We start from the raw sequence: 25780 nt of genomic DNA, 5'->3' as shown, positions 1-25780 counted from the left end.
TTCATTGTCTGGGCTCCCTCTTCAGTGCTCCTGCTCAGCAGAGTGGCGCTTGGTAGATTCTAGCCTGAGCTTCCTGCAGAAACATCTGAATGATCTCAGGGGTTTTGATCATGTTGTTTTGGGGACCTTTGGGTCCCTGACCTTGGAGTTATCGTGTGCCTTAGTGAATTTGAGCACTTTCCTACTTGTCTCCTGCTGGAGCTCTTAGGATTTGGGGGAGGAATTCCTTTTGTATTATGCATATGACAATTTTCTTGTTTGTGTTTGATGGGGTGTGGATTAATTGCTCCCACTGAGACTTCTCACCTTGCCCAGAGAGAATCCTAATGCAAGGTAGTCTGTCTCAAGGTGTGAACTGAAAAGAGCAGAGGGGGAGGAGCAGAGGGGGTGGAGTGGCTGGGAAAGGCTGCTAGCAAGAAACTTCAACCCTCATTTCACAGGGAATTCAAGAAAACCTTGCATTTCATAGACAGACTATGATGCTATTTCTCTCTTGCAACCCTCCAAAAAAATCAATAAAAAGTTCTGTTGTTTTTATTTTGCAGAATTTGGTTATTATAAGTGGGGAGTTCCCACTCTTGTTAGGGAGAGAGGAGCCTGTCCAGGGTTCTCTCTGTGTCCTTGGTCCCTTGGGGTCTGCCGCCTTGTGTTCTGGGTCAGGCTTTGCTGCTGAAGAACATGTAAGTGCTTGGACAAGTCACTGTGTCTCTCTAAGCCTCATTTGTCAATCACAGAGGTAGGGGGAAGTTGGACTAGCTGATTTTCAGAGTCCCCTCTAGCTCTGTTTTTCTGTGCTTTGGGTTGCAAAAAGCCTTTGGAATCTGAGTGTGTTGTTTAAGTAGTTAGGTGGGTAAAGTACAAATAAAGGGGACATGAAGCATGTGTCCTGTGGGTGCTTTTACACATGTTTTAATTAATTTCACCCTCCCCGAGTCCCTGGGATGAGGTAGAATTCACCTGACTCTGCAGACATGGATATTAAGGCTGAAGGAGAGTCAGTGACTCAGCCAGGAACACCACTTAGTAAGTGTGGAGGCTGGTACTGAAGCGTGTGCGGGCGAATGTTCTGGGCTGGGGTGGCGGTAGGTGGCTGGGTCATGGAAGGGCTGGAGTTGGAATCCTCACTTACCTCCGCTTCCTGTATGCTCTTCTTTCTACTAGAAATCACACCCTATTTCAGGATTGGCTAGTTCAGCCAGATTGTTGTGGATCATCCAGTTTACTGTCTGGAACAGAAGGTTAGGGGACCCAGGTATGAAAGGGACCTTAAAATCCTTGGACTAGGACCCTCGATATATCACTGAGGAAACAGAGGTCCAGGGAATTAGATGACTTGTTCCATGTCACTCAGCGAGCTGACAGACCGCAGGGGATGGAGACCAAGAGTCCTTGTCTTAGGTGTTTGAAGTTGTATTATTATTAAAGAGGTTTTTTTAAACCTGCATTTAAAAGAACTCTGGGATCATTCGATTTAGTCTCACCTTCAGCCCCCTTTGAAGTGCCAAAGGGTTGGAGTACGACTCATTGAATAGCTAACTGTACACGTGGCATTTGGCAGGTGTCTGAGACATGAGAGGGGGCGGGTCAGTCTCCTTGAGGAAGCTCTGGATGTAAGCTGTGGTTCATGCGGGTCAAACTCACAGGCCAGTAATTTTCCCGGGGGTGGGCTGAGGCCCCAACCGGTTTTCTCCACCTGTGCCTGGCACCGAATCATACCACTGTAAGAACACTTGCCACATGACGTGCAGTCTCTGTTCTTTGTCTTCCCAGCTTAGCCGCGTGTTTCCAGGGCACAGCTCACCACATGCGGAATGTGATTCATCAGTGGGGCTGCCTCGTGGGGAGGTGGGTGTCACCGTCTCGAATGTATAGATGTGCACCCAGAAAGAACAAGCACCAAGTAATCTTTAAAAAGCTCAGTGCAGATATACTCTACTTTTTTCTTGGTCACTGTAATGTTAAGAAAGAATTATCCTAATCCCAGGCTTCAAACAGTCAAATGATTATCATAGCAAAGAGGGGTCATAATTATTCTGCAGGGCGGGAGGGCAAAGCCAGGAGCAGGGGGTAGCAGTTGGAGGGGGGCCGGGAGCAGATAATTAGAGAAGAGTGTGCTGGTGGCGGGAACTGCCCAGTGGGGAGGAGTCTGTGGTCTACACCCCTGTCATCAGAAGTGGGCGGCAGCCCTCCCGGACTGCTGCCCCAGCAAAGAGCAGCCCTCAGTAGCCTCTGACCTCCCTTCTAGAATTAAGATTTCTTGACTATCTATCAAGACAGAGTAAATGAGAGGGGGCCTGGGCTCTACCACAGCTGTAACTTACTCCTTTTTTAGACTCCAAAGCCAACCTGGACTGATTACCTTCCAGGGAAGACTGTCCTCAGTATCTACTCTGTAACAGTTTCTGAGCTCAGGGTTTCCACGTATATTCTGTCATTTAATTCTCATCACCATTAAAAACAAAAACAAACAAATAAAAAAACCTGTGAACATGTATGGAGGTATCAGAGGTAATCAGTAGTCCAGGGTGAAAATTACTCATAGCCGAAATCGCCCTTGAAAATGTTTTAAGGTTGCATTACACATGGGTTTTGGGTATGGCACCCTGTACAGTGACCTCTGTACTAACTAATGTGAAAAACTCTGACCTAGACTAAAAGAGCAAAGGGAAGTCTGTCTGCAGGTGTCTGGGTCTTTGTACCCTTCTGTCTGTAAGGTAACTGTCCAGTTTCTAGCTGGCCGGGATGGGGTGCAGGCTACTCAGGGGTTCTGGTTCTTGCTTGTGAAATTCTTCCTGGATAAACAGCCTCTGATACCTCCATACATGTTCACAGGTTTTTTTTATTTGTTTGTTTTTGTTTTTAATGGTGATGAGAATTAAATGACAGAATATACGGGGAAACCCTGAGCTCAGAAACTGTTACAGAGTAGATACTGGGGACAGTCTTCCCTGGAAGGTAGTCAGCATCTTGCTGTGGCCGACATGTCTCTGCAGGTCTCTGGAAAGCTTTAGAGAAGAACCGGCTCACCTGGGTCCAGGTTGGCGTTTCCTGTTTGAGGTTGGCAGGTCCACTCTGGTTGCTCGGGCCAGGGCTCCCCCTCATGGCCCTGAATACTGCTTCTAAAACCTGAAGTAGAAAAAAGATGAGGTTGGAAGCTACACAGACCTAAGTTCAAAACACCAGAAAGTCCTTATCATTGTGTGACCTTGGACATGTTACTCAACCTGTCTGTGTTCAGCTTTTTCACTTAGGAAAATGAGATCAATAAAACCTACTTTTCAGGGTGGATGGAGGATTTAATGAGAGCCCTTAGAGAGTGTCTGGGACAGAGAGCAGGTGTTCTGTGAATGCTAATGTGTTTGTTCACCTTGGAAATTGTTGCAGAGGGGTAGAGGTAGTTTTGTTTTTTCTTCTCTCTCTCTCTCCCTTTTTTTTTTTTTTTTTGCTGTCTTCAATCTCGCTTCAAACTTCCCTGCCCCAGTAAGATGGGAGCCCTCAGGAACCCTCACGGGCATTACCCTAAGAACGCCTTTGCTTGCCGCTTTGCCCCCTCTCTGCCCATCCTCCTGCCAGTTACCTCACCAAGCACCACAGAGCAGCACTAAGAAGGGAGATGTACTTCCTCCCTTTTTAAAGCATCCATAGTGAATTAAATATTCTGGACCAAGGCTGCTTTCCGGAGGGACCAAGTGGGCAGGTCATTTCAAGGGTGCTACAAAGAAGCCAAGGATGGCTCCCAGTTCAAAGCCTTAGGAATTCCATCATTGAGTGTCCATGCCTTGGGTTTACTCATTAATCCACTTAACAAACATTTATGGGAGTCCTTATCCTGCGATAGGCAGTGTCCTAGGTGCAGGGGACATCTCCATGAACAGTACCGACAGGATGCCCATCCTCGTGGACCTTATGTTCTGGTGAGGAAATAGAAAATCACCATGAAACACATAGGTTGCATGATGTCAGTTAGTGATGGGTGTCATGGAGAAAAGTGGGATAGTATAAGGTCACAGGAAGATGCCGTTATAGAGAAGACCGCTAAAGAAGGTCTCCCTGAAGAGTTGATTCTTCAGCAGCAGCACAGATAAGGCTGGAAAGGGAGTTTAGAAGTATCTTGTGGGAAAGAATTCCAGGCACAGGGAACAGAGAGTGAGCCTCGGGGTCAGTGGAGAGGCACAGAAGGGGAGACTTTGAGAAGATGTATCGAAAGAGAGACCTGAACCCAGGTCTGGTAGGGACTCCTGCGATGAGGAGACAAGTTTGGATTCTATTCCAAGTTGGAAGTTTTGAGGAAAGAGGTTCCATGGTTTGGCTTATTCTTTTAATTGATTTTATTTTTTTAAAATTGCCATAGAGTAAAATTGACTTGTGTTGGTGTTCAGTTCTATCTATCACTTTTTTTTTTTTTTTTTTACAGAGACAGAGAGAGAGTCAGAGAGAGGGATAGACAGACAGGAACAGAGAGAGATGAGAAGCATCAATCATCAGTTTTTCCTTGCGACACCTTAGTTGTTCATTGATTGCTTTCTCATACGTGCCTTGACCGTGGGGCTACAGCAGACCGAGTAACTCCTTGCTTGAGCCAGCGACCTTGGGTCCAAGCTGTGAGCTTTGCTCAAACCAGATGAGCCCGCGCTCAAGCTGGCGACCTTGGAGTCTCGAACCTGGGTCCTCTGCATCCCAGTCCGACGTTCTATCCATTGCACCACCGCCTGGTCAGGCCTATTTATCACTTTTTTTTTTTTTTTCTGAAGTTGGAAACGGAGAGGCAGTCAGCCAGACTCCCACATACGCCCGACTGGGATCCACCCGGCATGCCCACCAGGGGGCGATGCTCTGCCCCTCCGGGGTGTCGCTCTGCCACAATCAGAGCCATTCTAGCGCCTAAGGCAGAGGCCACAGAGCAATCCTCAGCACTCATTCCAACTTTGCTCCAATGGAGCCTCGGCTGCGGGAGGGGAAGAGAGAGACAGAGAGGAAGGAGAGGGGGAAGGGTGTAGAAGCAGATGGGCGCTTCTCCTGTGTGCCCTGGCTGGGAATCGAACCCGGGACTCCTGCACACCAGGTCGACGCTCTACCACTGAGCCAACCAGCCAGGGCTATCACTTTTAACAAATGTATATAGGTTCATGAAACTACTAGCCTACAACAAAGACACAGAATAGTTTGGTCATCCGAAAACCTCTCTCCTGTTGTCCCTTTAGAGTCACAAACTCCCCATTTCTAACATCTGACAACTACAGCTTGACTTTTCATCACTACCATTGTGTCTTTTTGAGACTGTCATATTAATTGAACCACACAGTATGTAACTTTCTGAGACTGGCTTCTTCTCCTTAGCATACTGCCTTGAAGATTCACCGATGTTGTTGTGGGTCTCAGCATTCCCATGTACTGCTGGTTTTCATTATTTATCGCTGGTTCGTATCCCACTGCATAGATGTACCGCCACGTGTCTGCCCGTTCACCCCTTGAAGAACACTCGGGTTGTTTCTAGCTTTTGGTGATTATGAATAGAGCTGCTAGAAACATTTGTGTTCAGGTTTCTGTGTAAACATACGTTTTTGCTTTTCTAGGGTAAATAGCCAGGAGTTGGACCTATGGGAAATTTGCATTTAACTTTTATGAGAGATTGCCAGACTCATTTCCACCGTGGCTGTATCATTGTATGTTCCCATCAGCAGTGTATGCAAATTCCAGTTGCTCTGCTTCCTGGTCAGCACTTGTCATTTTCAGTATTTTTAAATTCACCTTAGAGAGGAGAGAGAGTGAAAGAGAGTGAGAGAGAAAGGGGGGAGGAGCAGGAAGCATCAACTCCCATATGTGCCTTGACCAGGCAAGCCCAGGGTTTTGAACCAGCGACCACAGCGTTCCAGGTCGACATTTTATCCACTGCGCCACCACAGGTCAGGCCCCACATTTTCAGTATTTTTTAGTTTAGTCATTCAGTAGTTGAGTGGTATCACACCGTGGATTTAAGTTGCATTTCTCTGATGGCTTATAATGTTGAATATCTTTTCATGTGTATTTTCCACTGTTATGTCTTCTTTGGTGAAGTGTCTGTTCAGGTCTAATACCTAATTTTTAAAATTGCTTTTGTTGTTGTTTTTATTGTTGCATGTTGAGTATTTTTTATGTCTTTTATATTTAACTTGCTTTTAAGGAAAACTCTGACAGCTGTGTGGGAAGGCAGTTGTAGTGGGCAAGGATGGAGGCAGAAGGGTCAGTGAGTAGACTATGCAGTAGTCTGTGGGGAGAGATGATGTTAGTTTGTACTAATGTCATTGATGTGGAAGAGGTGAGAAGTGGTCAAAATCAAATTTTCTGAGAGTGAAGCCATCTGAATTTAGTGATGAATGGGATTGGAATGTGAAGGAAAAGAGGAGTCAAGGATGACAAACTGCTGGAGGGGCTGAGCATATAAATATAATTTAGGCACAGACTCTGCCCTCAAACAGCTCACAGTCAAGTGAGAGGAATTGTATTGTAAGCAGTTTACCTGGGAGATGACCAGGTGTGCTCTCAGAGATCGTATGGAAAATACCAGGGAACGCAGGTGATGGAGAAATTACAAAGCGTAAGGTTTGCAAGGTTGGCTGTCTGGATAGCCCCTCTCACACTTTAGTGTGTATAAGAATCAGCCAGTTGTTAAAAATACACCTGACTAGGCCCCCACCCCAAAGTAGGCAACCCATGGTTAGCAAGCACCACAAATCATCCATATAAGTGACTGGTCAACCACACTATGAGATAGCTGTGGAGGAACTGGGAGTGCTTCACAGAAGACGGGATGTGTGAGGTGGGTGTCAGTGTTTAGTAGTTCTGATTTGTAGAAAGGACAGTGAGCAGAGGGAAAAGTAAAAGCAAAGGCTTGGAATGGTAGAGAAGGACTAGGCAGGGGTCTCCAAACTTTTTACACAGGGGGCCAGTTCACTGTCCCTCAGACCATTGGAGGGCTGCCAAATACAGTGGTCCTCTCACTGACCACCAATGAAAGAGGTGCCCCTTCCAGAAGTGCAGTGGGGGCTGGATAAATGGCCTCAGGGGGCTGCATTGCGGCCCATGGGCCCTAGTTTGGGGACGCCTGGACTAGAGGAAGTATGGGTTGGGCGGTGATGCCTGTTGAGTGATGGGGGGATCGCATGATTTCCTGCGCTCAGTGAATCCAAAGTGACCTCAGCAGCTCCCCGCTGGCTAACATGGGGCCCGCTGTGGTAGAGGCGCCAGGCACCCCCAGAGCTGGGTATGCACAGTGGCTGAGATGTGTTCAGTTTTATGGGATGAAGCGCCATTGAACAAAGTTACTGCTTTGGGCTAAAATTTACTATTTTTATTCTTTCTTGTCTAGCTAATAACAATATGGTATATCTTTTGTGAGGTTTGAAAGAGGAAGAGTTAAAATCCTGTGATGCCCTAAAAGCTGTTATATGTGAGACTATTTGCTCTTACACTAAATGGCCCTAGATGATTATGTGGTTAGAGTTCTTCTAAATCTGTCTTTCTCCTCAACTTCACCTGCTTCAAGTGCTACTGTACTGTTTTGGCAAAAATTCCTTCTGAATTACCATGCCTGTTTGGCTGACGTCAAGGAAGGCAAGCAACCAAATACATGAGCCTTGTTTCCTAAGGAAGAATCGATAGGCTCTGACTAAAGGGCTTTTCTCCTTTTTACAAGGTGCAGAAAGAGGTGTTGTTGACTGAGGGGCAGAGCCCTTTCCCCCTTATTTCAAGGTTCTCAACTGTGTTGGTATCTTAGTAAGTTCAGGCTGTTAACTTATCAGATTGGGTGCTTAACCGACATTTATTTCTCATGGTTCCAGAGGCTGGAAAGTGCACAGTCACGGTGCCAGAATGGTTGGGTCTGTTGAGGACTCTTTTTGTTGTTGTTGTTATTTTAAAGATTTATTGATTTTAGAGAGGAGAGAGAGAGAGAGAGAGAGAGAGAAAGAGAGGAGGAGTGGGAAGCATCAACTCATAGTTGCTTCTCATATGTGCTTTGACTGGGCAAGCCCAGGGCTTCTAACTGGCACCCTTAGCACTCCAGGTCAAGCCTGCATCCACTGTGTCCCCACAGGTCAGGCAAGGACCGACTGGGTGGTTTGCAGAGGCCATCTGCTAGCTTTGTCTTCACATGATGGGGAACAGGAACAGAGGAAGCAAGCTCTCTCTTACATCTCGTCTTATAAGGACACAATCCCATCTATCCATGAGGGCTCCACCCTCCTGACCTAATTATCTCCACAGGCCCCTTCTCCAAATACCATCGAGTTGGGGATTATAGCTTTAATATAGGAATTGGTGTGAGTGGGACTCATTCAGTCCATAGCAGTTGGATAGTTGAGTTTGCTGTGCAAAGGACCTCCGGACAGTGCAGAAGGACTACAGCCCGATCTGGGAGACTTTGGAAGTTTCCTTGGGCAGAAGGAGAGAGGGAGTTTTAGAAGGCTTCTGGGTGACCAGTATCTGGGCTTGAGTTTTGAAAAATGAATGGAGTTCATTAATCCGCTGATGGTAGGGAGGGACTTAGAGGAGAATGAAATAGGATGGCATTCCAGGAAGCAGGACCAGCATGTGCAAAGGCATAATGGCAGGCAAGTAGGTAAGTGTTAAGGAACACAGTGGTGCCAGATGGAGCTGGCACAGGTCAGAGAGGGTCTGTCTCCATGCTGCCTGGAAGACCTTGGAGATACATGAAGGAGAAACTGCCATGTTAGCAGGGTAGTGATCAGATTTTACTTTAAAAAAATGTCTCTGACAGTCTATGCTTTGAAAATGTATTTGGAGGAGACCCCATTGGACACAGGGACACCAGGAAGGAGGATCTTACAGTGGTCCACGAAAGAGATTGTGCATGTCTGAGCTAGAGGTTGAGGGAGACAGTGTTAAAGCATCCCTTTGATGCCCAGAATGTGCCCCTTTTCTCTACGATGGGGCTATACCGGGGTTAATTGGATATGCTCCTTATCCTCAAAAGATGCATAGTGCAGTACATCTAAGAAACCATCGACAATACAAGAGATGGTTTACTTGTATTTTTATTTATATATTTATTTTTTGATTCACAAATGTCTTTTGAATACTTCCTGTTTGCCACCCTTTCTGGTCGATGTTGGGGATATGACAGGCAGTGAGGAAATAAACAAAAACCCCTGTCCTCATGGGGATCACACTCAAGTGGGAGGAAGCACAGAAATGATACACTACAAAAGAAAAATATATATGTGAGATGGCAATGAATGCTACAGGGAAACCTAGAGCAGGGAAGGAGAAAAGGAGTGTTGAGGGAGGGGCTGCAACTTTTTCTTAAAGTGACATGTGAATAAAGAGCTAAAGGAGGCAAGGGAATGTTATCATAAATATACAAATATAGCGGCTAAAACACCTGTCTGGAGGCTTGGTAGAATAGCAGCTGGGAGCCTGGGTTTCGGGGTAAGACAGACCTACATTTGCATCCTGGCTGCAGGCCATATTGGCTGGCTGACCTTAGACAAGTCATCTCACCTTCTTGAACATGGATTATTTTATTCATAAAATGTGGTTGGTGACACCCATCTTCCAGGATTGCTGTGAGGCTGGAAAGAGCACCTCACTGCTCAGTGCCAAGCCTGGAGCACTGGAAATGCTCCTTGTAGGGTCCCTGTTTATATGTAGAGGGTGACTGGCAGCCCTCCCCCAGGCTTCATGGGAAGCGGGCCCTGCTAGGTGAATCCCAGATGCTATGAAGCAGGATTTCCTCCCTGCTCTGCTGTTACAGTCTCTGCAGAATGGAGTCAGGGGCCTTGGGGCTGAGGCACAGGTTCCAGAGCAGCCCGGGGCTCCCTCCAGCAGCTCAGGGCCCTGCACTGCCTCAGTTGCGTCCTAACCTGACTGCCTGTCAGGAGTCCTAACTCGCCTCTTCTGTTTAAGGAGAGGACCGGCTGCCTGCTGGGGTCCCTCACGGGGCTGTGGAGTCACTGGACTCCGCCCTCTGTTCCTTCCTCAGTCAGGGGGTGCTGCAGCAAGCACGCTGGGGGCAGGGAGCCACGGGCCCAATGTCATGCCATATTCTGTGGCCTTCTTCTGGAAGGTCTCCTTGTATCCCGAGAAGGAGTCTGTCCCCAGGCAGGTCCAAACCCTCTGGCAAAGGATGTGAGAAAAGCTTTTAGTAATTAAAAAGTGGAAGTGAAACCCTTGCTGGGTGTGAAGGCAAGCTGCTGTTGTTCAGCAGGGAGACCTGGGAGTGCAGAACAGGCCGTTTCTGCAGGGGCTGGAAGAGGCAGCTGCTTCTGGGAGCCATCTCCGCCAGTCCGGCTGCGACAAAGCCCTTCCCGCCTGCCAGTGACAGTGCAGGGGCTGCACTCTGGAGGGGGTTCATAGCAGCTGGCTGCGGGTGTCTTTGGGTGGAAATCTGATGCCAGGATGTGAAAGCTCTGCTTCCCGTGGGCGCTTCCCCTGCCTGTCGTATGTCATCAGCTGTGAGGTATCATAGTGCCTGGCCCAAGGGGGCATTACTGCTGCTTGGTGAAGGCCAGCCGCCTCCCCTGGCTCTGGGGGTGGCTTAGAGGGGAGGAGTCCAGAGGCAGCTGCCACTGTTGAGAAGGGCCCTGAGCACAGGATTGCTGGGGTATTCTTATAATCCATTCCTATATCCTCTTTTCATTTTCTTTGCTTTTCTTATTTTTCTTACTTTATTCAGGTTCATTCTTTTATTCATTCACTCCATTCTTCTTTTTTCTTTCCTTTCATCCTAATTTTCTTCACCCTTCCTTCCTCCCTCCCTCCCTCCCTTCCTTCCTTCCTTCTTCCTTCCTTCCATTTCTTTCTTTTCATCTACTCATTCACTTAATTCAGTATCGCTCCCTCAAGCATTCTCTCAGCCCTGAGCTGAGCCCCATGGACACAGATAAGGCACAGGTAGCACCTTCCCACAGCTCTGCAGCTCCTTTGCTCCTGTAGAGAGAAGAGGGATGAGGAGAAACAAACAGGCAAAACTTACAGATGCTGCAGTCAGACCCGCTGGGTTCGAGTTTGGTCGTTTCCTTGCTGTGTTACCCTGGGCAAGTTACTGAACCTTTCTGAGCCTTGGATGCTTGGATTCTAACACCGGGATAATCAAATCAACTTCATAGGATTGCTCGGAGTACAGGAGGGAGTGAGTGCAGGTAAGAGGCTTAGCCAAGTGCTTGGCAGGCAGTGAGAGCTCAATCTCTGTTGTTATTAATGTCGTCTGACAAATATCAGAAATCAGTATAAAGGAAGGCAGAGGAAGAAACCACTCTTCTATGTCTGGTTCTTGCCCTTGAAAGTGAAAATCAAAGGTTTGCCTCTGAGTTCTTCAGCTCAGAACCCCTCACTTTACAAATGAGAGAAGCAGCCCAGGGGCAGAGGGGTGGCAGGCTGACTTGCGGGGGTGGGGGTGCTGACTAATAGTGTGGGGGGAGAAGCCAAACCAACAGGCGGAATTCTGACTCCACACTGAATCCTGGTGGCAGCTGGACCAGTTGTTCTACCTGTTCTGTGTCTCCGTTTCTTCTGGATGTAAAATGGGGATAGTAACAAAAGAACAGTTAGGACTCATTAGGTTTAATATGCGATCAGGCTTAAAACGGTATCTAAGCACACAGGAAGCATTATATAAATATTAGCTGCTGAGAGTGCTGTTATTGCTATCATCACCATCATCATAAAGGCCACCCAACGGGCAATGATGGTGCCCACACCTGCTCCTTTGTGAGCGGTGAGTCCGCTGGCTTTCCTGGCCGACAGAAGGGGACTGGGTCCTCGCAGGTGCAGCTGAGCTTGCATTTCCAGAAGTGGAAAGAAGGCCAGTTTGGCTGTAGAAAATGAGGGCGGGGAAGCAGGTGAGGACGACGGCCTCACAGGCCGTGAATGAGCCTGAGTGGCATCCAAGTGCAGCGGCGCCCAGTGAGGGGCCAGCCGTGTCAGGGGAGCAGATGGGGAGGCGGGGTGGCCAGAGGGAGCTTCCGCTTTGGTCCGGGTGAGAGGGGACGGTGGTTCAGACCCTGGTGGGGACTGGGGTTGAAAGAATCAGCGGGTTGGGGGCTGTGTTGGAGAGAAGAGTGGCTGATGGCCTGGGTGTGGGAGGCTAGAGAGAAGGAGTCATGGGGTTTCCCACATTGCTGGACTAGAGTCGGGTATTTACTGAGATGGGGAGGATGGAAAGGCGCAGTTTGGGGTGACAGAGATGGCGGGAAATCAGGAGTTCTGTTCTGGATACGATATATTTAAGATGCCCAATGGGTAACCTTCGCTGCCCTCCTGAGGGAACGCGCTGACTCCTCATTAGGGCGCCATGTGGCCAGAGAAGCACCTCCAGGCTGGCCGTCCGGGGAGGCGTGGGCAGGAGGCCCGGCACTGACGGTGACAAGTCTGAGGGTGCAGCGCTCAGCCTGGTCTCGGCAGTGGCACCACGTGCTCTCCCGGTCTCCTTGTCCTTTTCTCTGTGTGTCTCTCTCTGTGGCTCTCTGTACGCCTCTCTCTGCCTTTTCCCCTCCCTGTCTCCTTATCTCTGCTGGTCTCCGTCTCTCTTCCTATGTTTCCCTGTCTTTTTCTATCTCTCTCTCTTTCTTTCTTTCTCTATGTCTCTGATCTTGCCTCTATGTGTATCTCTGTATTTCTTTGACTCTGTTTATTCCTGTTCATCTGTCTCTTTTTGTCTCTTTCTCTCTGTCTCCCTGTCTGTATCTCTCTGTGTCTTTCTGTGTGTTTTTCTCTATCTGGTTCTTCTGTCTTTTCCTCTCTGTATCTCCCTCTCTGTCTCTGTATTTCTCTCTCTTTCTCTCACCCATCAATAGCTTTACTCAGGTGCTCCAGGTGGCTGGCATTTCCCCCTCGTTTTAGCCCTTCCTTTGCATCCTCGGGCACGTCCTAGGCCCGTGTGAGCCTCCCAGACTTCTCCTTGGTCTCTAGGAAGAGGGTTGCTGATCCGGCTCCCTGTGTTCTGGTGCAGGAGAAAGGAACGCCTTGTCTAGTTCCCGGATCGTGGCAGTGCTGGCATCTCTCCTTGACTCCGGATGCCCGGCTCTGCCTGCTGCTGTCTCCAACTCAGTGAGTCTGCAGCCAGACGTGGTCCTCCCCCCAAACCCACAGTGGCTGATGTGTACAGGGCTCTGCAGGGACACAGGGCGTTTCTCCTAGTCCCATTTGGTTGATAAGAGTAGTTAGGGAAGCCTCCCTGGAGGAGAATAGTGAGCTGAATCAGAAGTAAGAACCAGCTGAAGGATGTAGGAAATCAGAAGGGAGGTCATGCCAGGCAGAGGGATCTGAGATGTACAACCACTCTGGGGGTGGGGCAGGATATAAGGGGTGGGGAGCAGGTTCTAGGCTCATGGAGCCTGGAGGCATCACAATGTGATGGAAGATCAGTAGACCCTGGCCCCAGGCACACATGGGTTTACATCCTAGTAGAATAGGGAAGGGGGACAGTGCTTCCTAGAGGTTAGGGCCATGCCCGTTGGAGCCAGGGTTTGAATCACAGCTCTGTCACTATCAGCAATGTGACTTTGGGCTCAGTGCCCACTGCTGCACAGTGCAGGTGAGAATAGCACTCCTATCTCATAAGGTCAGAGGAAGGATGACATGAGTTAATATGTATCAAGTGCATGGAACAGTGCCAGGAGAAGCCACAATTGTGAGTTACAAGTTGACCAGGAGGAAAGTACTGGACCTGTTTCCTCCTCTGTGAAATGAGAGCGATAGCACTTCCTGGGCAGGGTTGTTGTGATGATTGGGAACCTGATAGGTCATTCTTGTGCAGTCTCTGGCTCCTCAAATAGGCTTCATAAATGGTTGCCCACAGTACCACGACCACCACCATCATCATCACCAGCACTTCCACCACCATCACCATCACCCTCACCATCACCACCACCATCACCGTCACCATCACCGTCACCGTCATCACCACCACCACCACCATCACCATGACCCTCACCATCACACTCACCCTCACTACCACCATCACCCTCACCATCACCACCACCCTCACCATCACCGTCACCGTCACCGTCACCGTCACCATCACCGTCGTCACCACCACCACCACCATCACGGCTATTATACTTCCATGTGGGCTATTCTGGCATCTAGTCCCAGCTTACTTACTCCCTACCTCTGCCCAGCAAACATCTTGTATCATCCAGCCTGGAGACTGGAAATTAAGTGCCCTAAATCTGGCCACTTAATTGTCCTGGAAAGGCTATCTGCCTTGTTCTGGGCAGGGGAGATTCTGGCTGCTCCATCAGCTTTCCCCCGAGTCTCGGGCGAGGCCAGCAGCAGAGCCCCTCTGAGCTGATGCAGATGAACATTCCCCAGAGACTTCTGCGCTCGGCACTGAGAAGGGGGAGCTGTGGTGTGCACGAGGGAATCCTGGGGCCGCTCCACTCTCTTCTCCTGCCACTCATGTGGAATTAGATTCTCACCTGTGGCCCTGCTGATGAGGAGGAACCCAGAGAGGACAGGGCAGGCTCCTGGGCATCACGGCTGGGCTCCCTGCATGTTCTGTCCCTGTAGGCTCCTGGTCTGGTTTGTGTGTTGTGAAGGCAACATACTGCAGTTAAAACTGGACCCAGGAACCAGATGCCTGGGTTAGAATCTCTTCACCACCACTCACCCAGACATGAGGCCTTAGGCAAGTCACTTGACCTCCCTGGCCTCAGTGTCCACATCTGTAAAATGGAGGTGGTGTTCGTAATGGGATATATATCAAAAGACTGAGGGGTGGGGAAGGGATTAGAGTGGGGAGATGTGCCTGTGGGATACAGCACTTGTACCCTGAGAGAGGAGGGGAGGGTGGCCTGGCAGGGGTGGGGGGGGCTGGCGGCGATGGGGTTGGAGTCTAGAGCCACTTCAGTGGTGGAATCCACAGAGTACTGGCGAAGGAGCAGGAGTGGGGGAGGACTCTGAGTGACATGTTACCTTCAGAGTTGGAGCCTGGTTGCCGTGACTGCAAAGGGGTGATGGAGGCTGAGCGAGCTCTTCGCCCTTGGGAGAGGGGGCTGCTGCCCCGAGGAGCTGGCGTCCTAGGTGATCGCCATCTTGGGCATCTCTCAAGCCCCAGTTTAGAATGAAATGCCTGGAAACAATATTGTTTCCTGAAATGCCCACCGAACTGCATTTGGTTTACTTTACAGTAAGTTAACAGCCCTAAGCAGTCATCTCTGTCTATTCTGAAGGTCCCCTCAGGGATAGCAATCACAGAGGGGTTCAGGATGGCCAGTTAGCTCCAGGCCTCAGGTGATCCAGGACCTCTGTTTAGATTTTTGACATGACCTTTAGTTGAGGTCTTGATGAATCAGAGGCTAGCCGGCGTACGGTCAGACAACACGAGCTCGGGTCCTGGTCCTACCAGGTGCTGCTAGGAGAGCTCTAGAAATTCTGTTTGTACATAAGTCAGGTGATTCCTTTGTGGCTAACAGAGTTATAGTTCCTTTATAATTTTAGGTTAAAAGCTTTGATTTACTTTCATTTGACCCTGTGTTGGCATTTCTCTACTTAAAACTGTTTTGGCTTGGGAAGGAGGGTAGTCTCGAATAAATGGAAGACTCTCACTTGTCTTGGTCTCTAGGAGACTCTCTTTTACAAAATTCCCAACAAAGGGAGGGAGTTGTCGGTGGGTGCACAGGGCTCACTTCCCTGCAGATCCTGGCTCTAAAGCCCGAGTCCTCCTTGTCTGGGGCCCCACAGTGTCCCGCCTGTGGGAACAAGAGTGTCCCACTCGCAGGAGCTCAAGGCCTGTGTAAAGGGATCTGAGCTGGCAAGAGGCAGATGCACTTTGATGTTGCCGTGGCTGGCACGGAGCTCTGAGGATGAAAGGCCCGTGGAGCTGTGTGCGGGGATGGAGCCACTCCTCCTCCGTCCCCCTCCCATGGAAGCCTCGCTGACCTTTCCTCAGGAGGTTTAGCATCTCTTAGCTCTGAGACGGGAATGGCGCGGCCTCTGGCCCCCCAGGCTCCACGAGACTCCCACGCTGCCTGTGCTCATCAATATACTGATGGAGCCCCCCCCCCCCCATGTTGTCTTCATGAATGTTTAAGCTTTAGCTTGTACAGGAGAGGGGTTGGCAGCTGCTAATTATCCCAGCACTGGCTCCTATTCGGTGAGGACAGAGAGAATCTTTCAGGGCTCATTGAGCAGAAGATGGAGAGAGAGAGCTTATGTCGTGGTGGCTTCCCATGGGGAGGACCTTCACTTTAAAAAAAAAAAAAAGGGTTATTCCTTTGGCGTATTCCAAGTGTGGTTCTGCTTAGGCTTAGGTGTTTGGCTGTGACAGATGCTTTCTTTTGTATAATCACATAGTCTTCTTCTTCTTCTTTTTTTTTTAAGCTAGAAAGAGAGAGAGAGAAACAGAAGACAGGGATAGACAGGAAGGAAAGAGATGAGAAGCATCAATTCATAGTTGTAGCACCTTAGTTGTTCATCGATTGTTTCTCGTATGTGCTTTGACCGCGGGGCTCCAAGCTGAGCCAACGACCCCTTGCTGAAACCAGTGACCTTGGGCTCAAATTAGGAACCATGGGGGTCATGTCTATGATCCCACACTCAAGCCGGCGACCCTGTTCTCAAGCCAGTGACCTCAAGGTTTCAAACCTAGGTCTTCAGCATCTCAGGCTGATGCTCCATCCACTGTGCCACCACCTGGTCAGGCATACGTTTAGTCTTCACAAACAAAAGGTGAGGATGGTTTTATTTCACTGTGGTTTTTAAGCAGGCTCACACAACAAGTTTATTGAAGCCCTACTAAGTGCTGGGGATCCTGAGTAAACAGAGCAGAATGCTGACCTTTGTTCTTGGAGGCTTACACGTTATCAGAGGCAGCAGAGACTGAGCAGTAAGCACAATGAATCAGCCAGCAGTAGTTGCCAGAAGGTACATTGCTGTGGAAAACAGAGCAAGCGGCTAGGGTCGGAGAGATCCGAAGTGCCAGACGGTCTAACATTGGGTGGTCAGGGGAGGCCTCGCTGAGAAGGTGACATTTGAGCAAAGATCTGAAGGAGACAAGGGAGTGAGCCACACAGGATTCCTGAGAAAGTGTTCCAGGTGAAGGAGCAGCCCGTCCGGAGGCAGCTGGTGAGCAGGTTCGGCCATTGGAGTTCAGCTTCGTCCTTGATTTTCTAAGCTGTGCGCCAGGCCTTGAATATTCCTCATCTAATGTACTTTTGCGGGAGATCCAGGTGTTAGCCCATGAAACACCATGCCATAGACACTAATGGCAGAGCACTTTAAAAATTAAAAAGCAATTTTATGTGGGGTGCAGGGACTGTTCTGTTTCCTAGTTACATGAATGTGTTAAAATTCATATAACTATATACCAGAAAAAGTCTACTTTACTTTATTAAATTAAAGATATTTTTTAAGACTTTATTTATTCATTTTAGAGAGGAGAGAGAGAGAGAAAGGGAGGAGCGGGAAGCATCAACTCCCATATGTACTTTGACCAGGCAAGCCCAGGGTTTTGAACCGGCGACCTCAGCGTTCCAGGTCGATGCTTTATCCACTGCGCCACCACAGGTCAGGCCTAAAGATATTTATAAAAGGAACTTAACACATTTTATTTTGATCTGCTTAAAGAGCAGTGAAGTCGGAAGGTAAGGATTAGCATTTTCACTTTACAGATTAAGAACCTGTGGCCCAAATGTTACTCAGCTGCAAGAGGCAGAACTGGGGCTCAAAGTCAGATCCATCCAAAGTGAGTTTTCATGGAAATCCTTCACTCCCTGCCACATTGCCTCCCAAACTCATTCTGCCCACACTGTCAGACCTGCTGGCATACGGGAGCCCACACTATCCAAAAAGCAACCAAGATAACGACAACAGCTAACATAGGCACATGATGCTTTGCATATATTATGTCCCTGAATTCTCAGAAGAACCCTATGAGACATACTGTTATACTGTTCCCATTTTACAGATAAGAAAACCGAGGCACAGAAAAGAAGTTTGCTTGAACCTACCGTGTTGGTAGTAGGTAGCAGAGCTGGGATTAGAACACAGGCAGTCTGGTTCCAAGGTGTGTGAGCTTAACCTTCAGGCTTACTCTGTCTAGCTGTGTCCAGCTGCAGAAGGCTGAGACCGTGGTGATCCTTAGCCTGGGTTTGGTAGGGATCTTGTACTTGAAGAATCCTTTTATTTTTCACCGGTATTTATTTTTAGTTTAAGTTTCACAACAAACTGAGGGGAAGGTACAGAGATTTCCCATATGCCCCTTGCCCCCGACCTGTGCATAACCTCCTCCATTATCAACCCTCCCCCACCAGAATGGTGCATTTGTTACAATTAACATATCATTATCACCTAATGTCCATAGTTTACATTAGGGTTCACTCTTGGGGTTGTACATTCTGTAGATTTAGACAGGTGTCCAATGACGTGTATTCATCATTATGGTAGCATACAGAGTAATTTCACTGTCCTAAAGGTCTTCTGTGCTCCACCGTTAAATCCCCCCAATCCCGCACCCCTCGCAGTCCCTAGCAACCACTGGTCATTTTATAGTTGACTCTCAGACAATAGAGGTTTGCGCTGTGCGGGACTACTTATAAAGAACTCTTTTTAAATAAATACTGTAAATGTATTTTCTCTTATTAATGACTTTCTTAATATATATTTTATTTTCTGTAGCTTACTTTATTGTAATAATTTGCATATATTGCATATAACATACAAAATACATGTTAATCAGCTATTTTTGTTAATGGTAAGGCTTCTAGCCAACAGTCGATTATTAGTAGTTAAGTTTGGGGGGAGTCAAACGTTATAAACAGATTTTCTGCTGTGTGAGGGGTCGGCACCCTCTAAGCTCAGCATTGTTCAAGGGTCAACTGTGTAAAGTCTCCATAATTGCCTTTTCTAGAATGTCATATGGTTGGAATCACACACGGTGTGTGCTGCAGCCTTTGCAGACTGGCTTCTTTTACTTAGTCGTATGCATTGAAGAGTCCTCCATGAGTTTTCCTGGCTAGACAGCTCACTTCCTTTTAGCACTAAATGGTACTCCCTTGTCTGGGTGTACCACAGTTTATGTCTCCATTCATCCACTGAAGGGCATCTTGGTTGCTTCTAAGTTTTCTCAATTATGAATAAACATCCTGCTATAAATATCAGTGAGCAGGTTTTTGGGTGGACACAAGTTTTTAACCGAAAAGCACAGTTGCTGGATTGTATGGTCAGAGTATGTTTAGTTTTGTAAAACACTGATAAACTGTCTTCCAAAGAGGCCGTGCCATTGTGCGTACCCACCAGCGATGAATTCGAGTTTCCGCTGCCCCACCTCCTCACCAGCATATGGTGGTGTCAGCGTTCCTGATTTTGGCCATTCCAATAGGTGTGTCGTGACATCTCACAGTGGTTTTAATCGGCACTTTGCTGATGACATATGTTGTGGAGCGTCTTTTCATGTGCTTATTTGCCATCTGTATATCTTCTTTGGTGATGAATATTAATGTCTTTGGCCCGTTTTTAATTCAGTAGAGTGTGAGCCAAAACTATGGCAGGAATGATAGAGAGGAGAGGATGGTACTAAAGATGTTTAGGGAGACAGACTGACAGTGCCTGGTGACAGAGTGACAAAAATTGAGGGTTAAGGAGTAGTGAAGTGTGAGACTCAGGTGGCCTGACTGGACAGATAGGGAGACTCTAGGAGGAAGTGGGGGTGGTGGTGGCGGTCGGTAAATCTATCTGAGGATGAGCAAGGATATGAATCTGGGTGTCTACGTGACACCTGAGTGGAGAGGTCTGCTCTCCTATCTGGACTGGCCAGTTGCTCATCATTTTCCAAAGGAGCTGGTGCCACTATGTGGCGGCTGTCATTCTTAGGGGTTTTTTGGCTGTTTGATGCAATGCTTGTGTCCATATGATTTGCACCTTACTTCTGTCTTGTGTCTCCAACAACAAGTCTGAGAAGTCTCCAGCCCCCACCCCTTTTAAAAAAAAACCTTTACCATTAAAGTCTTTCTTTTGTATCACAACCTCCAAGAAGTAAGTTTGCAAAGCTGCTTTATAACGTGTTTGTTTTTGTTTTATTTTTCCTGTCTGGTGTGGTCACTCCTGCCCACTAGTGTCCGCTGGTGGGGCAGCATGGGGCTGGGTACCCACAGGCATTCAGGATTCTGTCCCAGAATCTTTCTGCCCTTCTTTTCCTCCCCAAATCCCTCTCTTCCCCATCCTATCCCATTATCACATTAAGGTTGTCATTGAAGATATATCCAGTATCTAGTATCAGAAGAATGGGAAGACACCTTGCAAATCACAGAATCTAACTCCCTGCATTCACACTTTAGGACCCTAATGTCTGTAGGAGTCCCTAACTTGTCTGGCTTTATTTCACACACATCTTCTACAGTCTATTTTCCACCGAGTAGCCAGGGAGACTAGATTATGTCTCTCTCTTGTTTATAACCCTCCAGTAGCTTACTCTCACACTCAGATTAAAATCAGTTATTTTCAGTATGACCCTTCATGACCTGGCCCCTCCTTACTTTTCTAAACATTTTCTTATGAAAGTCTCTTTCTTAGTTCCTGGGTAGGGTGGCATTCTTTTTATTCTTCAAATTGCCTAGCTGTTTCCTACCTCAGGGCCTTTGCATATGCGTTTCTCTTTCCCCTCATTTTTCATTTTTCAGGTCTTCCCTGCCCCTCCCCATGATAATCTCGGTGACAGCACTCTGTGTATTCTTTACTAACTCTTCCATACATATTTGTTCATCATCTGCCTCCCTTTACCAGACTATAAGCTGCCCTGGGGCCTGAAGTGCGGAGAAGTTACCGGAAGAGCCATTGACTGACATTGGAGTTGTTCATAAGATAATAAGGTGATTCTTCTGAGGGTGGAGAATTTCCACAGCATGAGGTTGACTAGATTTCCTAAAGAAGGGATTGTATATACACTCTAAGATCCCTCCAACTCTAACAGTTTATTACTTTTCTATCTAGTATTTAAAAAAATGAAAGCTATTCAGTTCTAGGAGTGACTCAATAGCTTCTGTTGTCCTAATCCTCTTGTAGGCGATATTATGAACCTTGACTAAAATGTTTAAAAGAAATTATTTGCGGTTCCTGGAAGGAAACAGAAAGGTAGAATAAGGAGAGGATTTGACCCTTGAAAGAAGGGAACCACTGAGTGAGAGATCCACATTTATGTGGCTCTTCCTTGAAAGCACCCCCAGCCCATATGGCACCGTGCAGCTGGACCCACAGCAGAAAGCCGCTGTGTTATTGGTTTGACGACTTGGTGGGCAGAGCACAGGCTGACAGAGTAGCTGAAAAATGAGGAAATCTACAGAGTAGATTTTCCATCTACAGAGATGCCTCAGTTCCATGCTCCCAGTGGATCAAGTGAGGCCTCCATTAAAATTGTGTTGTAGTTCAACGCCTCTTTCAACCCATGTCTGCTTTGTGCGCTTGCCCTCGGTAGTTAATCATGGGCTTGCTCTCCAATCAACTTCCTGCTTGCAAATCACCATGGCAAAGTCAGCTTCCTGGCTCAGGAACCTGACTTACAACAATCTAATTGATGTTTATAGAACATTACACCCAACGATGGCAAAATACTCACTCTTTTCAAGTGCACATGGCACATTCATCAAGATAGAGCATATTGAGCCGTAACATTAATCTCCATGAATGTCAAAGGGTTAAAATCTTATAGACTATATTTATTCATCACAGATGAATCATATCAAAAGTAATAACCATAAAATATCTGAAAGAGCACTGGAACTTGGAAATTAAAAATATGTTTAGATAACACACGGGTCTAAAAAGAATTACAAAGAAATTAAGACTAGTTTGAATTGAACAGTAATGCAGATACGACATGTCAGTGTCCCCAGGGGCAGCGAGAGAAGTGCATAGAGGGAAATGCATTCCTTTCCCTGTGCATTTAGCAGAGATGAAAGGCATAAAATTTATGATCTCCATACATTTCCAGCTTAAGCATCTAGAAAAAAGAAGAGTCAATTAAACCCTTAAACCCAAAGCAAGGAGAAGAGAGGACATAATAGAGTAGATATAAGTGAAATAGAAAACAAATAATGGATGAGCTCAGTCAGTTAAGAGCATTGTCCTAAAATAAGATTGTGGGTTTGATCCCCGGTCAAGGGTACATATGGGATGCAACCAAAAAAATGCATGACTGAATGGAACAACAAATGCTTCCCTTCCCCCCTCTCTTTCCTCTTTCTGTCTCTCTAAAAATCAATAAAAATTAAGCCCTGGCCAGATAGCTCGGTTGATAAGAGCGTCCTCCTGGAGCATGGAGGTCGCCAGTTCAATTCCCCGGTCAGGACACATACATACGGGACCAGCTCGATGTTTCTATCTCTCTCTCTCTCCCCCTGCCTCTCTCAGGAAAAAAAAAAAAAAAAGAAAGAAAGAAAAAGAAAGGTAAAAGAAAACATATAATAGAGAAAATAGAAAAAGCTGCAAGTTGGTTTTTTAAAAAAGATTAGTAAAATTTATAAATTTGTAGCACATAGATTACTCAAAAAGAAAGAAAAGACAAATTAGCATTATTGAGACTATCAGGGAAAATCACTACATATCCTACAAAAAATTGGAGGACAATAAAGAAGCATTATGAACAACTTTGTGCCAGTAAAATTCACAGCTAAGATGAAATGGACAAATTGCTCAAAATCACATATTGCCAGTACCAAAATAACAAGAAACAGAGACTATAAATAGATTGATGAAAGGGAAGTAGTCATTACTCAAACCTTCCCAACAAAGAAGAAAATCAGCCCCAGATGGCTTCACTGTTGAATTCTGCCAATAATTTCAAACAAAAAAAAAATTACCAATATTAAATAAACTCTTTTTGAAAATAGAAAAGGCGGGATCACTTCCCAACATGTTTTGTGAGGTCAGCATTACCCTGATGCCAAAACCTGGCAAAGCCATCCCAAAAATAAATAAATAAATAAATAAATAAATAAATAAATAAATAAATAAGTAAATAGAAATTACCAGTCTTTTTCATGAACGTGGACACAAAAATCCCTAACAAAGTATTATCAGGTTGAATTCAGCAATCTATAAAAAGGAGTAAATCACAATGACCAAGTGGGATTTATTCCAGGAATTGCAAGTTTGGTTTAATATTTGAAAATCAGTCCATGTAACACACTACATTAAACAAATAAATGATTTTTTAAAACATAATCCTCTCAATCAACTTAGAAGATCCCTTGTCAAACCCAACATCCATTCATGATAAAAAACTCTCAGCCAACTAAGATTGCAAGGGCACTGTTCCGGTCTGATTAAGTGCATTTATAGAAAACTCACAGCTACCACCTTGATCACTGTAATGTGAGATATTGAACATTTTCCCTCTAAGGTTGGGAACAAGTAAGGTGTCTGTTTTCATTTCTGTTCATCAGTTCACATCCTAGCTACTGCAAGAAGAAATGTAAAAGACAGAAAAGGCATTAAAATTGGGAAAGGAGAAATAAAGATGACTCTATTTGTAGATGAAATGATTATTTACACTGAAAAGCTTAAGTAACCCATAAACAATGACTAGGAACAATAACTGAATTTATCAGGTCCGTATATTGACAATAATTGGCTAATATATGATAGTTACAGCAGACAAATGAAAAATGAAACAGGAAACAGATTTAAAATACCATACCCCCCAAAAAGGAAATGTTTAGGAATCAATTTAACAAAACATGTTTAACACCTGTATATTGAAAATCATGAAACATTTCTGTGAGAAACTAAAGTAATAAGTAGAAACCTCTGCCATGTTCATGAAGTGGAAAATTCAATATTTGTTGAGAAGTCATTTCTACCCAAACTGAGCTGTAAATTTTATTTAATCTCAAACAATATTCCAAAATACTTTTCCATACAAGTTGATTTTAAAATGCATTCAAAAATAGGAACTAGAATACCGAAAACAATCTTGAGACATGTTAAGTAGGAGGACTCACTGTACCTGATTTTAGGACTTTTATAAAGCCACAGGGATCAAGGTGGTGTAAAGATAAACGTGAGTGGAGCATAATAAAGAGTCCAGAAATAGACCCATATATATACAGTTCATTAGTGCCAGCAAAGCTACAAATTCACTGGGGAAAAATATCTTCATGAATGATACTGGAAAACTGGGTAAACAGACTCACCTCGTACCACTCAAAAATCAAGTTTGGATGGACTATTGACTTAAAAAGAGAAGCTAAAACTGTAATGCTTCTACTACAAGAAGTTTTAAGACAGCCTGACCATATGTGGTGGCACAGTGGATAGAGTGTTGGCCTGGGATGCTGAGGACCCAGGTTTGAAACCCTGAGGTCGCCGGCTTGAGCATGGGCTCACAAGCTTGAGTGCAGGGTTGCTGGCTTGAGTGCAGATCATAGACACAACCCCATTGTCACTGGCTTGATCCCAAAGGTCACTGGCTTGAGCCCAAAGGTCACTGGCTTGAAACCCAAGGTCACTGGCTTGATCAGGAGTCATTGGCTTGGCTGGAGCCCCCTGGTCAAGGCACATATGAGAAAGCAATCAATGAACAACTAAAGTGCCACAACTATGAGGTGATGCTTCTCATCTCTCTCCCTTTCTGTCTCTTTCGCTAAAAAAAAAAAAAAAAAAATTTAAGACAATATTATCATCTTGGGGTTGGCAAAGGTTTTAAAGAACAGACACAAAAAGAACTAAGCATAAAATAATAGTTTGGTAAATTTGACTTCATAAAAATTTATAATTTGTTTATCAAAATATCTGTAGATATATGTAACAGGTTTTATATATGTACTTATAAATAAATATGTATGCATATGCATATATATAATTTGTATGTATATATAAAATATTCCTAATAACCAAAATATGGGTGTATCATCTCATGGTATAATTTTTTTTCTCATTGGGATTTTTTTTATCTCAGGTAACAATTAGCTTTTTGTAAGAGTGATTGGGATTTTTTTTATCTCAAGTAACCGTTAGCTTTTTGTAAGAGTGATTTTATTCTGCCCATCCTCTGCACAGCTGACAAAAGACTTATATCCAGAATGTATAAAGAACTTTAACAAATAAGTAATAAAAGTAGAAACAGCCCTCCTGTCTAAAACAGGCTGAAGAGTTGAACAGGCGCTTCACAAAAGAAGATACCATATTTCCCCATGTATAAGATGCACCTTCTTTCAAAAATTTTGGTGTCTAAAAACTGGATGCATCTTATACAGTGGTTGTACATTTTTTTACTTGTAGTTCCCACTTTTTTGCGCTTGTTTTTATGCTCATTGTTGAAGACAGTGATTTGTCATCAGACACAGAAGAGGACAAGCTAATGGATGAGAGTCTGACAGTGATGAGGAATTTTATGATGAATAAAACTTGAGTTCAATAACTTTATGTAATATGTTTTTTTTTTTCAAAATTCAGGCCCCCAAATTAAGGTGCATCTTATACATGGGAGCATCTTATACATGGGGAAATATGGTACATCAATGGCCAATCAATCCACAAAAGTTGCTCAACCTCTTTAGGTATCAGAGAAAATTAGTTAAAAACACAATGAGGTTTTATTTTACACCCATTAAAATTACTAAGATTAAAAAGACTAATGCCAACCAATTGTTGGTAAGGATGTGGATCAACTGGAACTCTCAAATGAAGTGTGCAAGATAGCACAACCACTGTGAGGAATTTTTTGACAGTTTCTTATAAACATATGTCTACCCTGTGATCAACAAATTAACTTCTAGGTATGTATTTTGCCAAACAAAAATCTTTCTCTCTCTCTCTCCACACACAAAAATACTTAAATTAAAAAAAA

General features: G+C 45.7%; 1 protein-coding gene across 2 annotated transcripts in view; it reads left to right on the top strand.

Moving 5' to 3' along the window:
• The window catches only part of SYN3 (synapsin III), a 445360-nt gene that overhangs the window by 6141 nt on the left and 413439 nt on the right, over positions 1-25780 (top strand). The window lies entirely within an intron of this gene.

Source organism: Saccopteryx leptura, chromosome 1 (assembly GCF_036850995.1).
Source record: "Saccopteryx leptura isolate mSacLep1 chromosome 1, mSacLep1_pri_phased_curated, whole genome shotgun sequence".
NCBI classification, from domain to species: Eukaryota; Metazoa; Chordata; class Mammalia; order Chiroptera; family Emballonuridae; genus Saccopteryx; species Saccopteryx leptura.
The sequence above is the reverse complement of the archived record's forward strand: the minus strand, read 5'-3'. Positions and strand labels throughout refer to the sequence as shown.